Raw genomic sequence first — 12,413 nt, 5'->3', positions numbered from 1 at the left:
AATATGTTGCATTTTGGGAAACTCACTAAGCTTTGTGCCTACGTTTTTATATTTAAATGTATCATGTACTTCTAGTTCCGAAGGGAAAGGCACCTACTTGATTGTATTGCATCCCTGGGAGTTTTCCGCAGTATCTTTTATGACTCATTTATGATGTTTCGAGAATACAAAATACTCTGATATTATTTTACTATGAATGAATGAATGGTTTGTTTGTTTTAAAAATGAAATTTTTACTTAGTATTTGGGATGTTACAAGTATAATGCCCAATACTAGAACATGCAATCAATGCTACCTAGCATTTATGAGAGAGAGACAGAGGGCGAGAGAAAGAGAGAGAGAGGGCGACAGAGAGAGAGAAAGGGAGAGAGAAAGAGGGAGAGAGAGAGAGAGAGAGACTTGTTAACACCTCTATAAATAATGGGTTGCATACCACTAGTAGAGTATGCATGAGAGATCTAAAATTGTGAGTGTGAAGTGTGTGTTATTTATTAGTCAAGATTGTGTACTCCATTTTGTAAACCTTTCATAATCAAATGCATCTCTTATTCACCCAAATCACCATGTTCATTGTGTACTTACAATTCCGTTTGTCAAATAAAATGCTCATTATTCACTACATTTGGAATCAGAGCGGATCTTCGAAGATTGAAGTAATTTTTGAAGAAATTGTTATCGATTTGGCAACAATCAACACAATGTGAACGATCTATACGAGTTGGCGATGTCACCAATTCACAGACTCAATTCATGTAAATCAAAGTGAATTTGGGATTGAAATGAAGTTGAAGATGGTTTTGAATTTTAATGTTTGCACATGTGTTGAAATGATCGAAAGAGTTTTAGTTGACGATTTTCAGACCTTCGATATGTTCAGTCCATTTACAAATCTATGAAGCAAGTGATTTGAAGTAAAAGTCATAGAAAAAGTCAAAATTGGAGTTTCCATCTTTCTCTATATCAAAATTGAAAATCACTTTCAAATTCAAATATGAATGGTTCTCACAAGCTGTAGATTTACATTTCAAGTATATCATAGTTGAAATGTTCGTTATTAAATTTCTATTGGGAATTATTAGTTCGAAAGCCATAGATTTGGGAATGTAATATTTGGAACGTAAGATAAAGATGCAAACGTGACCATGTCAAAGGAAAAGGAAAATTAGTCTTTGATTTGGATATCGAATAAGACTGCAGACTTTGAGGATTGAAATTGATTTAGAATCGAATTGATTTTATAATCAAAAGGGAAGTTTCGATTGTGAATTGTTGAACTCGAGCTTGAAGTTAACTCATCCATTTCTAACTTTGAGGGGGGAATGTTGGGTACAAATTTCTCCATCAGATGACTAGCGAAAGCTTGGCTTGAGAAGACCCACTTACACATGTGGGATTAGAGCCTTGTGACATGTGTATGTATGCCTGAGAAAGATAGAAAAAAGAGAGAGAGAGAGAGAGAGAGAGAGAGAGAGAGAGGAAGACTTGTTAGTACGTCTATAAATAATAGGTTGTATACCACTAGTAGAGTGTGCATGAGAGATGTAAAATTATGAGTGTGAAGTATGTGTTCTTTATTAGTCAAGAACTTGTACTCATTTTTGTAACACCTTTCATAATCAAATACATCTCTTATTAACCCAAATCACCATGTTCATTGTGTTCTTTACAATTCTACATGTCAAATCAAATACTTATAATTCATTACACGTACATGGTGTCATCTGCAAAATATTATTCTATAAGAAGATTTTTGTCGGCTTCATGATTCCTCTTCGGTGGAAGTCTTTTGGTTCAAAAACAAAAACATGAACTTTGAGCTTGTCGGTTTTGAAAATTTCATTGTTTTTGTCATGATGAAACCAAAAAATGTTGTTTCTTCTTACATCATAGAATCGGACGAACTAGATGATGATGGCCTTATAGTTGAATGAGTGAGTATATATATATATATATATATATATATATATATATATATATATATATATATATATATATATATATATATAAACTGGTTTGAAAATATATTGGATTTGTTTTGCATTTATAGAGTGGTAAAGTTTAAAATAATATATATATATATATATATATATATATATATATATATGTATATATATATATATATATATATATATATATATATATATATATATATATATATAGGTGAGGTTCAATAGAGAACCATAATTAACCAAGAAACCAAGGAACCAATCTTTTTTTCAACTTTTCGAACTTATTTTTTTATAAAAATAAAACTAAAAATACAAAATATCATAACTTTTTATCTTTTTTCCAATGATATCAAATTCAATTTTTTTACGTCAAATTCACAATGTGAACTTTTGAAAATTCACAAAGTGAATCCGGATTCACACGGTGAATCCGAAAAATATTTTTCACATTCACAATGTTAAGATATGAATTTAGATATTTTTAGATATAAATATTTGCTTCCTTGAATAACCAATAATTATGGTTCTCTATTAAATTTTTTCATATATATATATATATATATATATATATATATATATATATATATATATATATATATATATATATATATATATATATATATATATATAGATCCGATAAGAAATTTTTTTTGGTAGGAAGGTAAGAAATTTTTTTCTACATATTTTTTTGACGAACAAAAAAAATGAATCACTACATGATAAATTTATAAGATGATTCACAACAAAAAATTTCGAAAAAAACATCTTTATGATTTATTTTTAAGTAAATTAAGAAAAAATTCACTTTTATGACAATTTTAGTAAATAACAACAAAATCATTATATAAATGAATCATCCAGATGTTTTTTTGAGAATTTTTTCTTGTGAATAATCTTACAAATGAGTCATCTAATGATTCATTTTGTTTGTTCGCGAAAAAAATATGTAGAAAAAGAACTTCTTACCTTCCTACCTAAAATTTCCTTCTTATTTGATCTTGACTATATATATATATATATATATATATATATATATATATATATATATATATATATATATATATATATAAATGTTCTAATAGTTGGTAAATTTCAAAAAAAAGAAATGGGTTTTATTATTATATCGTTTGATGCAATAAAAAATTAAAACCGGCCAATGAGAGAGAGAGAGAGAGAGAGAGAGAGAGAGAGAGAGAGAGAGAGAGAGAGAGAGAGAGAGAGAGAGAGAGAGAGGTTACTGTACCTTCCCACCTAGCATTCAGAATGAAGTGTTCTTGAGTGTCATTCCTATCACAACTCCTCTTTCTTTCACTCATTCCGTTTGGTCTAAATACTACATAAAGTATATCCAAGATTTAAATTTTGTACTAAATTTTGTACTAAATTTTGCATGGCATAACGAAGAACACATGTTAAAAGTTTTAAAACATGTTCGAAATTTGAAACTTTGATAGAATATTTTTTTTAGTTAAATCTAAAACTGAGTTAATAGAAACAAGTTGTATGCAATTTTCGGAAACAAATAATCATACGTTTATTGTTTATTGGTTATGAGATTGTGATCGTTTTGTTGTTTAAGATTGGTGTGTGGGCTGATTCGAGCGTTCCTTTGTTTTTGACTTTCGAAGATATTTTTTGATGGGTGTATACATGCAATATTCTGGCTTCTAAAAGGCTGGTTTTGGATTCTATCATTATGTCATTGTTATCGTTATATAGATACCATAATAATATCATTTTTGGAGATAAAAAATTACAAAATAGATGTTTGATATGCTTCAATGGATCGTGTATAGAAATAATACCATAATCTTAGTTAGGTTTTGTTTAAAAAAAATCAATTATGGGTTAAACTTTATAATTGCAACATCGTTTATTTATACATGATATCGGTCAAAAGAAAAAGTTACGATGTGTCAAAATGAAAATATAGTCGCATATAAGAAGATATATAATATGTCATCTACTTGAAAATCAATTATTATAAACATTTTAGATTTAAGAGATACACTGAATTTTTTATAAATCCGACACAAATGAAAAAGAAAAAAAAAAATATACGTCATATATATTATTAAAATCAGTAATATCCTATTTTGAAATTAATAGTAGTTATATTTGATAAACTACTCTTATATCAATTTATATAGATTTTCTTTTCTTTAATAGATGATATTTTTGTAATTATCTTTAAGAAATAATCTTTTTGATGATAAGAAGAAAAAAGAAAAAGGAAATAATAACACATAAAGTTGGTAAGGATTGATAAGTGAGTTTAGAAAGAAAAAGTTACGAAACATATGGTGAAAAGCAAAGTGAATTGTTGGTGCACATATAAAGCAATTTTTTTCCTAACCATGCCTCATCTAAGTGGAATTCATCTCCTTTTCCTATTCCCACTATAATTGAAGTTATAATTTTCTCTCTTTTACTTAAATATATTTAAAAAAAATAAGTTGTTATGTTAATGATATGCTTGATAGTTGATAATACAATGTATACAACTTTCTGAGTTTTAGTAGTCTATGAATAAACTGTTCCTTTATTTAGGAAATATTTTTTATTTGTATATATAAAGTATAAAGCTAAACGTCTAGAACAAATCACATGTATTTTATTCTAAATCTAAATTGCCTTTTCCATACGTTTGAGAACCCATGATTATTTGTTGATGTTAATCGTGTTTAAAAAAACAATATTCTATATTAGAAACGTGACACATGTGGATAAGCTTCTAACAATTTGTAACAAAAGAGAATTTCGAAAAAAATAGAACCACATCAATCACTTAGACGAAACTTTCAACCTAATTTCTCTGAAAATAGTTAATTTTTGTTAGTTTTAATTTCTAAAAAATAAATCAGAGAAACACAAAACAGGTTACACACATTAAAAGTTGCCAAAAATGTACTAATTACTAAATAACACTAGTCACGTAAATTGGTTTCTATTTAAATACTGTATTTTTGTAAATATATTTCTTAAATATAAATATTTGGGGACCATTTTGACTTTCGAAAATTGATTGTTTGTTCATTTAATATTCTTACCGATACTTAATTTGTCCAGCTTTCCTATTCTGAGACATTTACTTATAATTTAATACAACTTTTCCCAACGACTATATACCTACAATACAAAATATCATCTGCTAAAATATTGTGCAACATTATTAATTACTATTTTTTATATAACTAGGAAAATAATCTTTCTAATAATAGATAAATTATAAAATAACATATTTGAAAAAAATAATGATAATATTTGTATCAGTCAGGTGAGTCAACTCGAACGACCAAGTCTGCTGCCAGCTCAAGCATATCCAGTGTGGACGACTAACAGTTGTCACAGTGTTCCCAAACATTGTCGCCACGATCACTCCACAAATGCCACGTCGGTCAACATCTACACACTAATCTATAAACATTTAATAAACTTCAACAGTTGCAATAAATAAAATAATATATTTTATGTTTATCATTATTTTAGGTATTCAGAAAACGATAAATAATCGATCTGAGTTGGTTTCTATTTGACTAGAAAACCGTGTAACTTTTTTTAACAGCCGCAATTTTATAAAGTTAGCAAAGCTAGCAGATTACATGGTGGAAAAAAAACAAATTATATGGAGAAAATAAAAAGGAGAGTTTTTATTATAAAGACTGACTCATTTATACCTACAACATCAAAATGTTTAATTAGCGTCACATCATCTCAAATTTCATACTATATGCTTAAAAAATACCACATCATCTCTAATTTCGAATGTACCACGTCATCTTTATTTTTCGAATGCTATATTGAACTGTCTTCGTGGGTGGAGATATTGCATTCCCAACCAATGTGAAAGGAGGAGCTTATTTCTATTCCTGGCTCCCCATGTTTTGGACAACAGAAAAGAAAAAAAAAAAAAAAAAAAAAAAAAAAAAAAATCTAATCGGGTCTAATTTATAGTGTCATTTGGATGATAGGGAAGGCAGTGATCACTTGGTTTTTAAGGAGTTAAAATGTGTTTCTTTTGAGAATGGCTGATTATATACAGCTTATCTCCTTCAAATGGTTTAAGTATATATCTAGTTTTTTATTTTTTAGTTTTTTGAATTGGAATGTTTGATGGTGTTGTCCTAATTTTGCATGTATTATGTAATTTGTTCTAACGTTTTGCTGATTTTTAATAAATTTTGAATAAAAAAATAAATATCGAAATTACATATCACCACTTAGATCTTAGATTTGAGAGAGATCTTTTCATCTTTATTCCAAACAAAGAGTATGTTTCTGGCTAATTCACACCATAAACATACTCCTAATTCACTTCAACTAGATCACCGCCACTCACCACCATGGCAACATCAATTCATCCGATTTAATCTTTTATCCTTTTTTTCTCGTACAAGACATCTAAAAGAAATTTTGTTGGGAAAATTAGGGTTTGTGGTGGAGAACTGGATCTCAGCTTGGATCGTGATATCACTTTCCGAACTGATATTTCTACCCTATGTCTGGGTTACAAGAAATTCAGCATAGGATAATTCAAGCGGACACATACGTTTCTAGGCACAGAAAACGTAAGCCGCTATGCTAAAAGGTTCTGTGAATGTGTGATGAAAAACGAGAGCTCCAGAACGTAACCCCCTTCTGAAAAGAAGAGTTGTTTATATACTAAACACGATTAGGGTTTCATTAGGGTTGGGTCGTCATTAGTTGCGGGACCCCAGCTAGGGGCTCTACCCCTTGGACCCTGCTAGGGGAGCTGCCCCTAGACACCGCCAAAGGGGCGCTGCCGCTTTGGAAACCGCAGACCAGCGCCCCCGGACCACCGACTAGTCATCGAACCGGCTTCTGACTCGATCTTATAAATGCGTGCACTCCGCACAACCTCGTACATATATTAGAGTACAAAATCATGAAGTCCCTTAGCGCACATGTTAGTTCCAATTACTTAAAATGACATGGTGACACTAAAATCACCAACAATCCTCCCCCATTTTAGTGTAACCCTTGAACAATCATAACCTTATCAACAACAAACCAAACTAGTACGTAATGAAAATATCGAAACGATTGAATTTCCACTTAGTATCATACAATTGAAAATACTCGAAAATCAGGGTGTTCTAAGAATTGAACCCATCAACCCATTTGAATACCAGAAAGTAAAATACATACTAGTTTATTGAATTTCTAGCATAATACAACTTGACACTATTATAAAGCCGTGTGTCCCAATCCTCTCATGATCGTATCAAGGTCAAGTCCACAACCTCTTCAAATGCGGCTACACTTCACAATCACATAAGTAACTCCTTTCCATATATCTGCACATACATTTATCAAAGGAATTATTAAGAAGTTAAACTTCAACCCGGCTAACTTGTAGAGCCGAACACATACCTGGGATGAATACTTCATGTGTTCCAATCTATAAGTATAAGCTTTCCACATTGAATTCAACTCCTAACATTATATTAGGAGGGAATTGGAAGTCTCATCATTATAGAATTAAATGGACTTTAATCTCACTGAATTCCTCCTTGCATCAACTATCTCGGCCTAGTGACACACAAGTCACAAAGTCCTCCTTACCCCAAACAGATACTTTACTCTCAACTGGAATCGTCTCATGTACCCCATGGTATTTCCCGTGCCCACAAACCGACCCTGCTCAGGTCTAAGATATTGGGTGACAACATCACCCCCTCTTAACACGGAATCCATCTAAAAATCCGAAACTCAACCCGCCTACCTGATGCATCACCAGAGCCAAACTCAACTTGGGAGTTTGGTTGGCCCCAAAGTTGGAACTACGGATCCCAACGAAACAATCATCTCATAAGTCATCACTCGCAACCTGCACGCAAACCACCTCTCTAATTCCCTATGGTTGCGACAACCACCACTCAATTCGGAATATATCCATTTCCGAAAAAGACAGAGACCCCAGTATCGCCCCTGGTCCAACCACCAGGCTCCAAAAACTCAATACTAGGGCTACTCAAGACTAAAACTCTTCTGCATCATACTCTGATCGGAGAACACTTCCTCATCACACTCTCTTGCCATCTAGTGAGTACTATGGCTCCCCGCAGCACCACGATGACCTCTTGATGACTAGTGAGTACTACGGCTCCTCGTAGCATCACAACAGCCTCTGACTAGTGAGTACTACGGCTCCCCATAGCATCACAGCAACCTCTGACTAGTTAATACTATAGCTCCCCGTAGTATTACAACTCCCTCTCTCTGACTTGTGAGTACTACGGCTCCCCGTAACATCACAACACCCTCTGACTAGTGAATACTACGGCTCACCGTAGTATCACGACTCCCTCTCTCTGACTTGTGAGTACTACGACTCCCCGTAGCATCACAACACCATCTCTCATCACCCCATAATCTCATTCTCATTACAACACCACACTATGTCCATTAACTCATGCTCCGCAGACTATCATAGATAGCTACACACACTTGACCTAAATATGCATCACAGACTCTGAGGGCAACCGCCAAAACAAAATACCTTCCCATGCTGAGATCCACATTCCTACATAATCCCTCTTGATGACAATACTCGAAGGGCTCCCACTGGTACCGTAGGCACTTGATACACTACTTGTCGTCTGAAACTCAAGATTCTAAAATAATTTCAAAATCAGGACATTATACCAAGATTCCTCGGAGCACTAACACAAAACGTTACAATGTGCTGCCCAACCACTAGTCTCCTACTCACATCATCTTACAGATACATCAATACATTCCCCCTGAACCCCAAAATTAATTCTTCATTTTACCCAATGCACAACTTCGGTGTATCCAAATACTCAATTGGAACACAGAGAAAGCGCTAACACTTTAGAACACACTGATGATCTTTCCAAAATTCTTTCCTTTACTGCTAAAAACCCTTGCAATAATACACATACCGGCCTGGAAGTTGGTTGCTCGATCATCTTATATCTACCCCCAAAAGGGGCATATACAATCCATACTTCGACTCAGAAGTTCTCAACTGCCCATAACTTCGGTCTCATGAATTTTTATCGCAGATCTCTAAATCTCACCTCCTAACCACTCTTGAACAAATCTATGCTTCCTTCAATACGATACCAGGTTCTCCCCCACTTAGGGTTCGAACCATCATCAATTGGCGTACAAACCATCCCACAGACTGTTTCCACTAGCAACATCGCACATGCCCTTGGAAGTTGCTACGCAACGCCCGATAATCTCCTTTAAAGAGATCAAGCAACCTCAAATACTCTGAATCTCAGATGAAATCCTCAGGAACTTCTCATCACGACTACCTCTAGTCGTTCAAAGTCTCATACCATCCCAATACCGAACATCTCAACTATCCGGTAATATCACTGACTCTTAGACTGAAGCAATAAATCATCATACTCCTCAACCTCGACTTCTCAACCCACATTCCAACATATAAATCATGACAAGAACAGGGAATCTACTCCCATACTCAATACCCATCATAGACAGAAGAGCCACCGCCCTGATATACCCATCTGGATTACCCACTGATATCGCTACCACACGCCCTGCTATACTCAAATAGGGTGCAACGTGGTCCTTGATCACCTCAGTCCCAACCGACTACATGCTCATCATATATCCTTACCTCGCGGCAGACATCCTGACTGATACTCTGATGTAAAATAGACATAAATGTCAATCCGCATGGTTTTACTCCTAAACCGCAAAACCAAAATCTCACACCTCTTAGGTTTTCCACTAGAAACAAAAATAGCACCACTCAGATCATAGAAGGTGACATCTCTTCTATCGGCTGGTTGCTCAACTCAGACCACAATCCCCCATAAATGTCATCTCTACTTATCGTTGAGTTTTGCGACTAAATATGACATCTTACCAAAAATACTTTGAAATGCTCTCGACCTCCCTCTCAAGGGATGCCTCTTCGGACTCAATCATGGCCTTCAGGCGTAAAACCCCATCGCGTCCAATTTCCACCTAATAAATCATGACCGGATAACTAGAGAACCACAAGCATCATTCGCTACAAACCAAGGTACCCAACCCTTGACATCTCTTCTCATTCTGCTACGATGTATGGTACTCGAACCATAACATCACCCCTCAATTTGCTAAGATGCATAGTACCCGAACCATGAAATCATTCCTCCTCAATTCGCTATGATGCATGGCACTCGAACCATGACATCACTCCTCAATCTGCTTCGATGCATGGTACTGGAACCATAACATCACTCCTCAATCTGCTACTTAGGACCTTTAGGATGCTCCCTGTATTGAGTATGGGTCCTCTACTTTCGGTAGTACGGGCCCATACTACCTACTACATCTACCCATACTTTCCACACAGACCATCCCAGAGCTCCTAAGTAGCTACTCAACCTTCTCGTTCACTAACTTCGTCACGCGTGCTCGCTCCTCAACAAAAGGCTGTAATCTTCCAGCGTACTCATCTAACTAGTGTTACTCCATAGGATCTTCCTAGGTTGTCACACTTCTCCGCCATCAGCTGCTGAAGAGCTCCTAATGATGCCAACTATCTACCTCCTGAATATCGTCATATTCACTTAGTAGCTGACTCCCATCATCGAGAGTTCCACAAAGCACGAAGCAAGCAGCATTCGGGCATCGAAGCATCTCCTTCAGCACATAAACACCTTTTAGATTATTATCATCCACTCGCTTTCCTTATACTCGAAGGATATCACCGAACTCTAACAACTTTGCCCGACATGGCATCTGGCTACCCTCTCGGCATGCTCCTCCTATGCTCATATAGACACCTCTTCTAGATTACTCCTCTACTTGAATCCCCTAAAAGGATTCCTGCTGAACACTCTTACTCATCACATACTCAAAAGCACGTCACATATAACAGCAACTCCTAGGCTAAGGCATCAAAAATCAGGCCACTCTAGTCCTAAAATATGAAATACCTAGCCTATCTCTAGCATGCATAATATCTCATAAAATGTCTCATAAATATCTCATAACACAAAAGTAAGGGTATTTTGGGAAATCACCGTTCGGGCTCTGGCTGATTGTACACACTGCTCTTTCTCGTTTTCTCTTTGAACTCTTATTTGCTTTAGAAAAATCATTTCTTTGAAAACCTTTTCTCAATTCCTCAGTTTGAGTCCAGATTTACTCGAAGATGCATCCGAATCCGTCAAACCAAGGGTCTGATACCAACTTGTAACACATAAATTTTTCAAAACTAAAAAGTTTCATTTAAAATCGCTTAATCTTAAAACACTTTTTGTAAAAATGTCATTTTATTAAATTACAAAACAAAACTCCATATTCAATTAAATAATAATCTAGGATCCTCAAAAACATAATTCTTCCTCTAGTGTGTACAATCGAGTCGGTGCCGTCCCGTGATCCTGAGAGAAACCTTAAACACATAACACATAACACAGTAAGCACGAAGCTTAGTGAGTTCCCCAAAATACCACGTACAACATATACGCCTTTCCAGGCCATAGGTCTATGGGATTTTCCGATCCAAGTGTCTTAGGGGATTTCCATCCCATAACTCTGTTGACCTTCCGGTCAATGCTCTGTTGACCTTCCAGTCCATATCATCATACTCATATCATAACATATTACATGTACAACATACATCACATTTTCATCATACACATAAGACCTTCTGGTCATACATAATTACCATATCCGGTAAGGCATAGTGAGAAGACTCACCTGGCAAGCAGAAAGCGGTTATCTTTACACTTGAATCTTGGACTCGCCACTACCTAACACATAAGGAAAATATCTCTAATTAACACTCAAAATCTAAACTCTAACTAAACCAGTGATTACTATTTCCCTCTCTAATCGGGTAGTGGGTAAAAGACCATTTTACCCTTCCAAGGTGTCTATTACTCATGTTGACCAAACCCCAAAGTAAACAGAAGTCAACTGAAGTCAATGGTCAACTATGACCAGACTCGTCAAGTGCACAAGGGTGACTTGGCGAGTCCATGTGTGTCTTCTGACTGTTACAAGGCCTTACTTGACTCGTCGAGTGAACCTTCCACTCGACGAGTTTTCACTGGATTCGAATCGCGGGGCAACCCGACTCAACTCGTCGAGTCTTCCTATGGACTTGGCGAGTTACTTCCATGACAACACTTATGTGACCTTCTAAGGTCAGATCTGATCCTCTAATCCATAGATCTGGTTTCCTTACGACCAATAACCACATAAAGGTCGAGGCTTGACATACATGTAAAGCTCACAAGGCTTTCCTTGGAGAAATAGCTCCTAAAATGTCAACAAAGTATCATTCCCTCAATGAACCAACATAAAGCATACATAATAAGGCTTTATGGACCTCTATGGGTCCAGATATTGGATCTCTCACATAATGGGACCCTATACTCATCACTACAAGCCATAGAAAGGTGTAGAAACCCTAAAATCACCAATCTTAACCAAAACAG

The sequence above is a fragment of the Lactuca saligna genome, chromosome 8, assembly GCF_052625555.1.
Source record: "Lactuca saligna cultivar CGN05327 chromosome 8, ASM5262555v1, whole genome shotgun sequence".
NCBI lineage: Eukaryota > Viridiplantae > Streptophyta > Magnoliopsida > Asterales > Asteraceae > Lactuca > Lactuca saligna.
Note: the sequence above shows the minus strand (reverse complement) of the source record.